We start from the raw sequence: 11842 nt of genomic DNA, 5'->3' as shown, positions 1-11842 counted from the left end.
CCCAGAAAATATGTGACTCTGTGTAAATAACTAGATGAGCCTTTCCCCAGCTACATTCTGCAGAATACCAGTTCTTCAAATAGTTAACAGGCATTCACTGGGGGAGCAAAAAATGGGTTCTGAGGTCAAATGACTTAGGGATATCTTTGGGTTAAATAAGCTGTAACTGGTTTATTTATCACAGAATGCAAGAGATTTGAAAGGCCTACTGTGTGCTGTGAAAGGGCACTGAACGTGGTCATTACCAAACTTACTTGATAACTAGAGACCAACCCCTTTTTCTTTCTATATCAATGGACATACTAAATGAATAGGTAAAAACTCCTGACAAAATTAAGAGAGGGAGATACGCTGGGAAAAAAAAATTATGATCTTCTACTGCTTAACAGAAAAAGAAGCATATATAACAGAATAAGATTTTAAAAATGGTTTTTCCTTCTGATGACTATTTAAGCAATATCCCAAATGCCCTTCTTGGTAGTCTGGTTGTCACCAGGAAAAATACTCATTTACTGAGGAAGAGGATGTTTAAAAATCAATTTGAAGATTTCTTTGCTAAGGAGGTCCTCAAGACCAAAGCTAGCAGACTAGGGCGTGTTTCCTGGGCTCGAGATGGAGACGGCTAGAACATAATTACTGTGCAGCCAGCTCCTGGTCTCCGGGCATCCTGGATCTCCGGAACAAAACTATTTCACAACCTTGGGATGAAGCCAAGTAATTTTCTTAGCCAGGAATCAAGATCAAGCGCTGGAAGACTGAAGCCCTCAGAATCTGGACACTGTTTTTAACTTGAGCTCCTTGGGGTTAATTCAAAAGGCATCAGAAGAAACGGCCTAGTTTTCCAATCTCAGTAGCATACAACTAACCAGTCAGTCACCCAAGCCAGAGTGGAGTGGTTCATCCCAGACTCTGCTCCCTTCCTAAGCTAATGAGTTATTAAACCTGCTGCATTTATGACTTAAATATTTCTCAGTCCGCCTCCTCTTCTATTCCCACTGCTACTGCCCTACTTGAGGCCTCCATGATCTCACACCTGGACTATTTCAAGAGCTTCCTAATTGAACTCTGCCTGAATTCTCTCTCCTCAAATCCATCTTCTACCCTGACCTATGCACATCGGATCACACCACTTTCCATTTAAAAACACTTCAATACCTCCCAATTACCTGCTGCAAAGAATCTTTCCCAAAGAGTGTTCTACAGAACATTAATGTAATATCTGGGCTTCATTCAAAAGGCCCTTTTGAAATTGAAGGTCAGTGTCATTACCTGTTGGTACAATAAAGAGCACTACCCATCAGAGTCTGATCTGTCCCCCAGTATTGCCAAAAGGTCCAATAATTTTTTTGGAGAGTCAGGACACAGAAGAAGCCCCAATCAATAAACCAGGAAATGCTTCCAGAATCTATCCATGTGCTTGGCTGGGGGATCTCGGAAGTTATTTTAACAAAAATGCGTAGGGGATGAAGGACACTTCTTACACTTATAAAGAAATGGTAGATAATTGCAACACTTTGCTGTACACCTGAATCGTTGCAAATCAACTATACTTCAACTAAAAAACATTTTTAATTTTTTTAATAAAAGAAATGGTATAGTTTACAGCCAGAGCCTGATGAATATCCCCAAGTTTTCTCCAGGAAGGCAATCTTGAACTTCAAAAGTATCCTCTTCAATTGAATATGTGGAGGTGAGGTTTTATGTTCACAGAATCTTGGCAAGCCCTAAATTAGGAAGTGAAAATCAAATACCCTAAGAATCTGATAGATCATAACTGACAAAATTCTGGTTGAGTTTTCCAGAACAAGATCTCTGATATGTGTTTCCTTGAAACATCGTCAGGAAATCTTCTTACTAAACTAGTCAGTAAGTTAGACAAATCTTAAGCATTTGAGTTGGCTGCTGGCTGGCATTTTGAAAGCCAGCTTCTCTATGTAAATGCAACACTCAAACGAAAAGTCTAACAACCAGTTGCACATCTTACAGTCAGAACATATTTTACTTACAAGGAATATGAATCAAAACATTCACAGAAACTAGGCTATGCATTTTCTTTTATTTTTCTTTTTTGTATTCTCTCTTTTACTTTCTCTTAAAAATTTTTGGAGAGGTCCACCCCCACTAAGTTTGGCACGTGGCATGAAGAACTTCTTTTAGCTACTTTTATACCAGTGTGTATTTCAAAACTAGGCGAAACTATCATACTAATCAATGCACTACTCAGTCCTAATAAAATCCTGATAGTTATAATATCTTGCATAGTTTGCATAGTTCTTTATTTTGTAGCTTTGATCCAAGGGGTTTGAAACACATACACAAACATATGCACACACACACACACACACACGCACACACAATTCAGAATAACATAGCTGATGAAAGCATCTATAATAACAAAAGGTAATAGTATACTTCAATTATAAGACCTACCTCATCTTGCCTCAACACTGCACTCTGCACTAGCAATAATTAAAGAATTAGATCTATAAAATTAATATGAGAAATTAATATCTAAAAATAATATATAAGTACATAAATTTTGAAAATGAAAACATTGTGTTCATTTAATATGTTTCCCAGCTTAGCTTTAGTATTTAAAGACTTAATCAGCACCTTTCTGCTGAGTATACCCATGGACCAAGCACATACTCTTCCAAGAATAAACATCTGATCCTTAGAAAGTGAAAGTGAAGTTGCTCAGTCGTGTCTGACTCTTTGCAACTCCATGGACTGTAGCCTACCAGGCTCCTCTGTCCATGGGATTTTCCAGGCAAGAGTACTGGAGTGTGCTGACATTTCCTTCTCCAGGGGATCTTCCCAACCCAGGAATTGAACCTGGGTCTCCTGCTTTGCAGACAGATGCTTTACCATCTGAGCCACCAGGGAAGCCTCTGATCCTTAGAATTTTATTCAAATAAACCTCAACTGAGACAGGGCAGTCATTTTATTCTTTATCATCTGAACTGGCTCTCTGCTGATGCACTGGCACTGTTCTGTAGCAATAAGGACCAGCTCTCACCAGTGAAAACAGCCTGACTCTGACCCTGCAGACACTGCTGGAGGCAGAGAAAAATCTACTCCCCAGAGTCCTCCTTACATTAGGAGTCATAATTTTTAGAGAGGTGAGGCATCTGCCATACATGGCAGGTAACCACCACTGTAATAACTAATCTGTTCTAGTGAGAGTGGTGAAGCAAGAGATCAAGATGAGCACCAAGCAACAGGAGACCCTTCTGAAGCTCCAGACACTGGAAGGACATGGTCTTACCATCTCCCAGTGAAGAATTCATGTGTCCCATCCTTGGCCAACTGGTCCACCAGTCAGGATTAGTGCCCTTTTGATCTCAGGACTTCCAGCACATCATCAGTATAAGAATTCTCCTCCCTGTACATTTCTCTAATGATGGGAAACAAGGGCCTTCACTATGCCCATCCTATCCTAATCCCTTTACCAGCTTCCAGAATCCCAACAGTTTCACTTGCTTCCCCCAAAGAGACTTCCAAAACTTCGAATTTAAGTATAATGCACACCCTGAAACATGCCATATACATATGCAACTCAATGGATTTTCACAAATTTTACACAGCATAACCACTAAGCAGTCAAAATGGACTTTTTAATAGAGACACAGAAGATCTATTTAACTTTACTGAAAATGGCAAAGCCTGGCCTCCAACTTAGTAGTTTCCATTGGCTTCCTATAAACCTTGCTAAACACAATTGTGCTTTAACACTATAAAGGGAACACTCCTCTCAGCATTCCCACCCCCACCCCACTAAGTCAATACATCTTTTAATAAGGAGCCTGTCATCAAAATGGTAAAATCTCCCAATGCTAATCCTTACTCCCACCAACCCTCCCACGGTTTTATGTGCTAGGAATCACAATGTGATGACATTAGGAGGGCTCCTAAGAATTAATTCTGGTCCGGTCACAACAGTGGAACAGAGCTGAGCCACAAACTGGTCTCATCCCTGCTTTTCTATATCTGCTCATTATCTACAGAGATCTTAGTGGATTGTCATGGAAGCCCACACAGCTTAGTTTCTCGAGCTTTCTCCACTAAACTAGTATGTAAATCTCTTATTTTCCTCCATTGCTAGACCTTGCTGAAGTAATCCAAATCTTAATTTTTAAGAAAAGTATTAAAATCCAGGTCTCCATTTTTAGTAGAACTATGAAAACAGTGACACATGTGAAAGCCGACTCACATCTCCAGTGAACAATGACCAACAGCAGCACCTCTGGAGCTTTGCTGGCATCTTCAGAGGTGTGTTTTAGAAATGCCTTCAGAATGCATGCTTAGTTGACACAACTATATTCAAACAAGGACCATTAGTAGTGCGAATAAAAGCAGTGTCCCCCTCCAGATGAGCCTCCCCTCTTTCCCACTCTGCTCTTACACTGCATGAGTGGCCTATAAGCCCTACTTGTTGGCTTCTGGTTGGGTTTGGCCAGTGGGAGCCCCAGCAGAGTTCAGAGTGAGGGGGCAGAAGGAGACTGGGGTATTTATTCCCTAGCTTCCTCCCTTAGACTGGCTGCATCCCTCCAAAGGTAAAGCTGGATCCTTCTTGATTAGCCTTCTTGACAGGACTCAGTCCTCCTAGGTTTCCATAATCGTGCTCTTCTCTGGCCCCACTGAATCTCAGGGTGGTAACAACTCTGCAGTTACAGTCATGGGGGTACTCTGCTATCCCCTGTGGTTTCTTTTCACCCTAACAACTCCTCAATTTATTAAACCATCTCAAATTGTCCTAATTTGAGGATGCTATCAGTGTTTTTGGTGGAGATTCTGAGTGATACAAGCTGTCCCCCCAGAACATGTCATTTCCTTTTACCTTTTACAAATATTGCTGTCCCTTTTCTTTTACCTTTTAAAAATATCACTACTGAATCATGCAAGTATTTTCCTGGATAGGAAGCTCATGGAGATGACTCAAAAATAAGAAAGAATGAAAATGGAACTTGGGTCACTCTTGGTTAGAGTCAAATGTACCGTCAACATGCAGATGTCATCAAGACCTGCATACAAATAACAAAAACGCTAACATTTTCCTAAAACACAGGATCTCTTTCTGACATTCTCGAGTATCGAGCTTTTAATGTTCATTTAAGTTTTATGGATGCATTATCACTTTAATCCATCAATGACTGGGGACTGCAAACCATATCAGAAAGCAATAGCAAAAAAAAAAGCTTGAAAGAAATGACAATTTTAATCTGGATTTCAATCCTAGATAAAGAGCTCACCATTTGGGTCAGAGAGCAATCTATTCTCTATCGTGGAGGTTCTCCCAACTCCCAATTGCTTTGTTAGCTGTCAAGCAAGCACCATACAAAATAATTTGCTTATACCATTCTTCACTGGTTTATTCCATTTTTTAAAATATTATTAATGCTGGAATTTGGCATTGTAGAAAGAATACTGCTCTAGAAAGCACTATGAGGAGGTTCTAGGGACAATTCCACCACAAATTGTCTGGGTCATTCTGCACAAGTTGCCCCACCCCTTTGAACCTCAGTTTTGTTTTGTTTTTTCCTTTAATAAAATAAACAGTGGGGGGGGGGATGCAAATCTCTGTGGGATTTTTAAAATAAAAATATTACAACAGAGAGTAAATAAATTTTTCCTATGAAATCTGGAGGTTACAGCTCAAAGCTGCTTCCCTTGATCAAGAAAGTTCTTTGAAGTCTCATATTTCACATTAACACCTTGAGCTAATTTGGCTTATTCTCAATCAAAAAAGAATGTTTATATTTTATTTTAATATAAAAATGTTTTACAATACTCACCAATATCTATAAATCTTGAAATGTACTAACCCCAGCGATTGCAGTTCTAGGAAACTATTTTGGGGACACGCCCCATGTATAAACAAAGATTCATATGTAAGAAAATTAACTATTATAACACTTATATTCAAGATTGAAAATGGAATACATCCTAAATCTATCAATGGACTAAATTCATTATGGTAATTCCACCCTACACACTCATTATGTCATTCAGTTATTAAAAAGAATAGATTGATAGGGAAAAATACCCATGGGATATTTTTAGGTAAAGAAAGCAAATCACAGAATAATATTTATTATGGTCTCATTTATATTTTTAAAATTACAAATAGGATGTGTGTGTTGTAAGTATGTTTTTCTAAATGTCAATGTATTGTGTTAGCTGGTAAAGAATTCGCCTGCAATGCGGGAGACCTGGGTTTGTTCCCTGGGTTGGGAAGATCCCCTGGAGAAAGGAAAGAATACCCACTCCAGTATTCTGGCCTGGAGAATTCCATGGACTGTATAGTCCATGGGGTCACAAAGAGTCAGACATGACTGAATGACTTTCACTTTCACTTTTCATAGGAAAAGAAGGTCTGAAGATATACCCATTAAACTGTTAAGAACAGCAACCTTTGAGGAAGGGATTAGGTGGGATATAGTCAAGGAAGACAAATTTTTCACACTCTATGGCTTTGTATTGCTTAAATATTTTTTCCTAAATACTCCACTCCACTGAATTTAAGATGACAAGGATTTTAAGACTCAACATCAGATTATGTGTCACTTAGGGAAAAACTACTAATAAAACTATGAGATGTCAGACTTCCCTGGTGGTACAGTGGATAGGACTCCACCTGCCAATGCAGTGGACACAGGTTCAATCCCTGGTCCGGGAAGATTCCACATGCTTCGGGCAACTAAAGCCTGAGCACCACAACTACTAGAACCTGCGAGTTCTAGGGCCTGAGAGCCACAACTACAGAGCCCACGTGCCGCGACTACTGAAGTTCGTGTGCTGAGAGCCCACGCTGCACAACAAGAAAGGGCCCGCAATGAGAAGCCTGTGCACTGCAGCGAAGAACAGCCCCCACTCACCACAATGAGAGAAAGCCCACACACAGCAACAAAGACCCAGCACACAAAAAATAAATAAATAATCTTTAAAAAACTATGAGATGTCATTAATTTAAGAGGCAGCCCCTTTTCAGACGTATTAAAATGTGTGTGTGGGGGGGGGTAGGCCTTAGGGTCAATAAAATACAATATATAACCTCAGAAATTTACAATACAGAAGAAAACTAACATTGGTACTCAAGGAAGATACATCATATTTATATACCAAATTTTTAGTCTTCAGTTAGCTAATAATAAAATGTGACCATCAAGAGAATCTTCTCTTTCTAAAATCAAGTATCTACCTAGCCTTTCTGGACCTGTGTGGTTTTACCTCTTACTCCACAGCATTCTCATACTTCTCAACAGGCCCAGATCATCGTGGTAACTATGAAATGTTCTGCACTTCTCTACCTTATCAATGTCACCTACATAATATAAATATATAATTCCATCCCTACATTCTAAGCATCAACAATATGAGATTAAATGTGAGATTATTTGAAAATCTAATAATAAGTTAATTCTACCTCTTGGATCAATAAAGTCATTGAATCAAATAAACCCCAAGACATTAATCTCTGGGACATCTGTTGAAATTGCATATTAAGCTATCAATAATGACTTTCTGGAGAGGGAAATGGCAACCCACTCCAGTATTCTTGCCTAGAGAATTCCAGGGACACAGGAGCCTGGTGGGCTGCCGTCCATGGGGTCACACAGAGTCGGACATGACTGAAGCAACTTAGCAGCAGCAGCAGCAATGACTCTCTGGAAATAAACTGGGGAACTAATTTGTTTATTCACTAACTATTTCAGCATGATGGTCATCATACTTTACTTGCTTGATGATAAATATTTGCCTCCAACTCTTACTTCAAAGAATATTTAAGGGAATATTTGCTTTGGGGCTGAAGTAAATATTCTTTACTCTTTCATCTTTCATTAGTGGCCTTTTGCTTTATCATAGAGGAAAATCATACAATTGTATCAAATGAAGTTTTAAAAAATAATGAATGTCTCCTAGAATTTATTCTATTCCTGGGGTTTTCCTACTGACCAATTATTGTTTTCAGTATACCCCAAAGGATAATAATGCTGAGCTGAAGAAGTTTGTAAAGCAAGAAAACACCAAACAGTAAACATTCTTGATAACTAAATCACAAAACAATTATTGAAACTTTTTTTTTGTCAATACTCTCCTAGTATACAAGTAAGAAGGAAAGTGAAAGTGTTAGTCGCCCAGTCCTGCCTGACTCTTTGTGACTCCATCCATGGCCTGGAGCCCACCAGGATCCTCTGTCCATGGGATTTTCCAGGTAAGGATACTGGATTTGTTTGCCATTTCCTTCTCCAGGGGATATTCCTGACCCAGGGGTTGAACCTGGATCTCCTGTACTGCGGGCAGATTCTTTACTGACTGAGCTATCAGGAAAGCCCGAGACAGACATAATTTAAAGAAGAAATATACTTCTCCTCAATCATCAATAAGAGATAGGAGAAACTTACTTCTCAGAAAGCTTTTGCCTTTGATTTATTTTACCTTAGAGCTGAGACTCAAGTGTTTCCAGCTCGAATTGCTATGAGCTAGAAGTGCATGTGGGTTTTGGCAAGCAAATGAGCAATAGGAAAAGCATCCTTTTTTGCTTATAATGTTAAAATTCTAAAATTTAAAAAAATCTCCCTTTTAAAATATCTAGTCCTTTCAAAGATGTGTGCCACACACACCTTTCTCCTTCAAAGATTCTGAAAAAAACTCAAGGTCCAAATCCCAATCCCTTATCACAAAACACTGCAGGAATTGATCATTTCAAAAAGCAAATGTCATATGGTGGCATCTGTATCCCAACTAAAGAAACTGCTTATCAGCAAACAGAACAGGATTTTGGATTTGAAGAAAACTTAGAAATTATCTAGTCAAACCTCTTTGTTTTACAGGGGGAAATATTGAGGATTAGAGTGATTACATGACTTGTCCAAGGTCACTGCTAGTCCAAGACCTCCAACTCCAGCACTTTTTCAATTACATTCCTTCACCCACCCTTCTGAAAAGATAATAAACCAGTTGACCAACTGTAAGGCCTTAGGAGACCAGTGTGTACTTTCACCTGTCAACTACTACAATACTTTTGGAAATCACTGTCAAAAGCCACACCATCACTCTGAAAATAGACCACAGGATTTGGTGGGGATATCAAAACCTGCCGAGGAATGAATATGTTTTGTTCCAAAAAGCATAAGTATATTCATTATATGTTTAATAATAATAACAAAGACCACAGTATATGTTTCAAGGGCTTTATACATAATTTTTGAAACCACCCCAGATGCAGGTTCCATTATCATTGACACTTCAGGGATGTGGAAACTGATGCCCAGAAAATTTATGTACCCAGGGCCACAAGCCAGAAAGTAGAGGACCAGGATTTAATTAATCCCTGACAATTCTGACTGAGTCTGTTTTACATCACACTAATACATCACATACACATGAATCATTACACAAAATACAAAAAGTAAACTTGACATTGTCCGTCTCATAGACATGTTTAGTAGAAGATAAAATTTTTTTTAAGTTTTATGGAGGTTAAAAAAGACTGAGAGATATTTTTAATTACAACCTGATCACTCACTGAACTTTTCAACAAATCGATTAATACAGTCATAACAATGACAATCAGATTCTTTTTCCTGTATGATGCTCAAGCTGAAAAGAAAAGAGGGATTACAGAATTATATAAACAAAAAAGGTAAAATAAGAGGACTAAGTTATTCACAAACTATATGATCAAGCTCCTAAATGATTGGCAGCTGCCAGTATTCCCATTAAGATGTACTCAGATCAATACCCTTGAACAAAAAGGAATTAAAGCAAATTCAAAACATCCTGCTTTAAATGGAAGACTTTTCAATATTTCTGACAACAGATGCACGAGAAAAAAATAGGATATAGGAAGTACTGATACTGCATCACCATTTAAGAGAGAGAAAAATATTTATTGCCCAAACCACACATTTGTGCTTTAAAAAAATTACATAGATGTAGAGTAAAAATAAGGATTGGTCTATTTCGATCTTAAAAACTGTCATGTGAGCTATCTGGGCCACTTTCCTTTTGATTGGGCCACACTGTTTTATCTTAGACTCTTCAAAGTCCTAAAAGTTCAAAGTCCAAGGCATAAAAATCTACAGCTCCCATCTGCTTGCCATTATTTTATGTGAACTGTAAACTCCCTCAAGTTTACACACTACTAGTGTCCCATCCCCAATAAACGAGATCCTAGGCATCTGCTCAACATGGCCTCACTTTCTGTAGCAGTTGTTGCTGAGTTCACAGTCCGCGTGACCCGATACAAACACACCACAGGCACCTAAATCAGCCCAGTTTAGATCAGCATACAGAGTCTCTATCTACACAGCCTTCTTGGTATAATTTTGAACTTAGAGTCATGGAAATCTGAGCTCATGACTTGATTATTATAAAGGACTAGTGGGAGATGAAAGTAACAGAACACACACAGCACATTTAGTTATGTCTCCTCGTCTTCCCTGGGGGGCTTAGCTTACGTAGGTAAGGGATGTTTAAGGGAGATGATGGACTGACTGTTGAGAAACTGTCCACATAGAAGGAATATCCAAGTTGAACTCTGATGGAAAGGGAAGGACTAGGGCAAACGGCCCATCCTCACCCTAAAAGCGTGGGTTTTTTGTTTTTAATCATCAGTGCAGATCTTCCTACAGAGCGACACATGGAGTCTCAAGACCACATCCTGAAATCCTGATTGACTCATCATAATTGAATAGGAAGCAGAACACCAGCAGGAAAGGAGATACAGAAGCCCCTAGTGAAAGTCAGGGATTGATCCTAATGTTTCCCTTTGTCACTTGAAAATGGAAAGTATCAAGAAATAGGCAAAACTGATGACCTCAGAGAGGCAAATTCATGGGTTCTGACCAGATCTAAGGAACTTCTCTCATCAGCTCCACGACAATTATATTGAGAAATCATTTCAATATATATTTTAGAAAGCTATCATTGCTAAGGATCAATTAAGGAGAAGGTTCTATTCATCATTTAACAGACAAAACAAACACCAAAATTGCTAAGTAAAACAAGTTGACTTCCATAGTCAAATTTATCACACAGACCATAAGCAGAACTTTGTTTTCCTCTCTGGTCAGTGATGATTTCTTTCACAGGACAGGCCTGACTATTTGGAAATAGGCCAGAAAGACTCTCCAACCCCAGAAAGAATCTTCTGATCCACCAAACCCTAAAGACCACTGGTCTAAACATTTCCAAAAGAAATCTAATCCTCAGTAACCCTAGAGTGTTTTTCCAAAGATCCTGAAATACACAAAGCCTTCTGTTTGAAGTTTATCCTCCTTCCTAACAAACACAAGGACATATCTTCATATTTTAAAATCTTATTATATCTTTAAAAGTAGCAATCATTTATTCTCTTGAGGATGTGTTGCTTTTCAACCCTCTTGGGTATCTTTATCTTAAAAGCAGTTAAGGTTTCTTCTCCAAAAGCTCTATGGCAGAAATCATTCACTTAGAATTAACCATCAGTTAGCAAAGCATGGAGAGTATCTAAACGTGCGTGTCCGTCAATGGAGGCGGGTGAGCATTGTGTGTACACCTACGGGCACACAGACATGTAGGCAAACACATACAGTTACACGGCTTATAGAAAATGAATCGTTTAAATAATTAACATACAGTTATCCTTATACTATGTAAGTAGATATAAATTTACATATGTGTTTTTAACATATACATTAGATTTTATAAAATTTACCTTTGCTTTAAGAGTTCTAATAGTATTAATTAAAACACCATGATTCCTTTCTATGACTGAAAACACTTAAAAGAATATATTTCCCTCCCTAATAAATGCCTTGAATTGTGATCTGATCATCTGTTTTACTGAAACAGATCA

The 11842-nt window shown here is 38.5% G+C and overlaps 1 non-coding gene across 1 annotated transcript; it reads right to left on the bottom strand.

The window, feature by feature from the left end:
* Window positions 1-2814: 2814 nt before the first annotated feature.
* On the bottom strand, window positions 2815-2886 carry TRNAC-GCA (transfer RNA cysteine (anticodon GCA)). The gene has a single exon. It is a non-coding gene; the product is annotated as a tRNA-Cys (tRNA).
* Window positions 2887-11842: the final 8956 nt, after the last annotated feature.

The sequence above is a fragment of the Bos javanicus genome, chromosome 2, assembly GCF_032452875.1.
Source record: "Bos javanicus breed banteng chromosome 2, ARS-OSU_banteng_1.0, whole genome shotgun sequence".
In the NCBI taxonomy this organism is placed as follows: Eukaryota; Metazoa; Chordata; class Mammalia; order Artiodactyla; family Bovidae; genus Bos; species Bos javanicus.
This window is presented reverse-complemented; position numbering and strand designations above follow the sequence as displayed.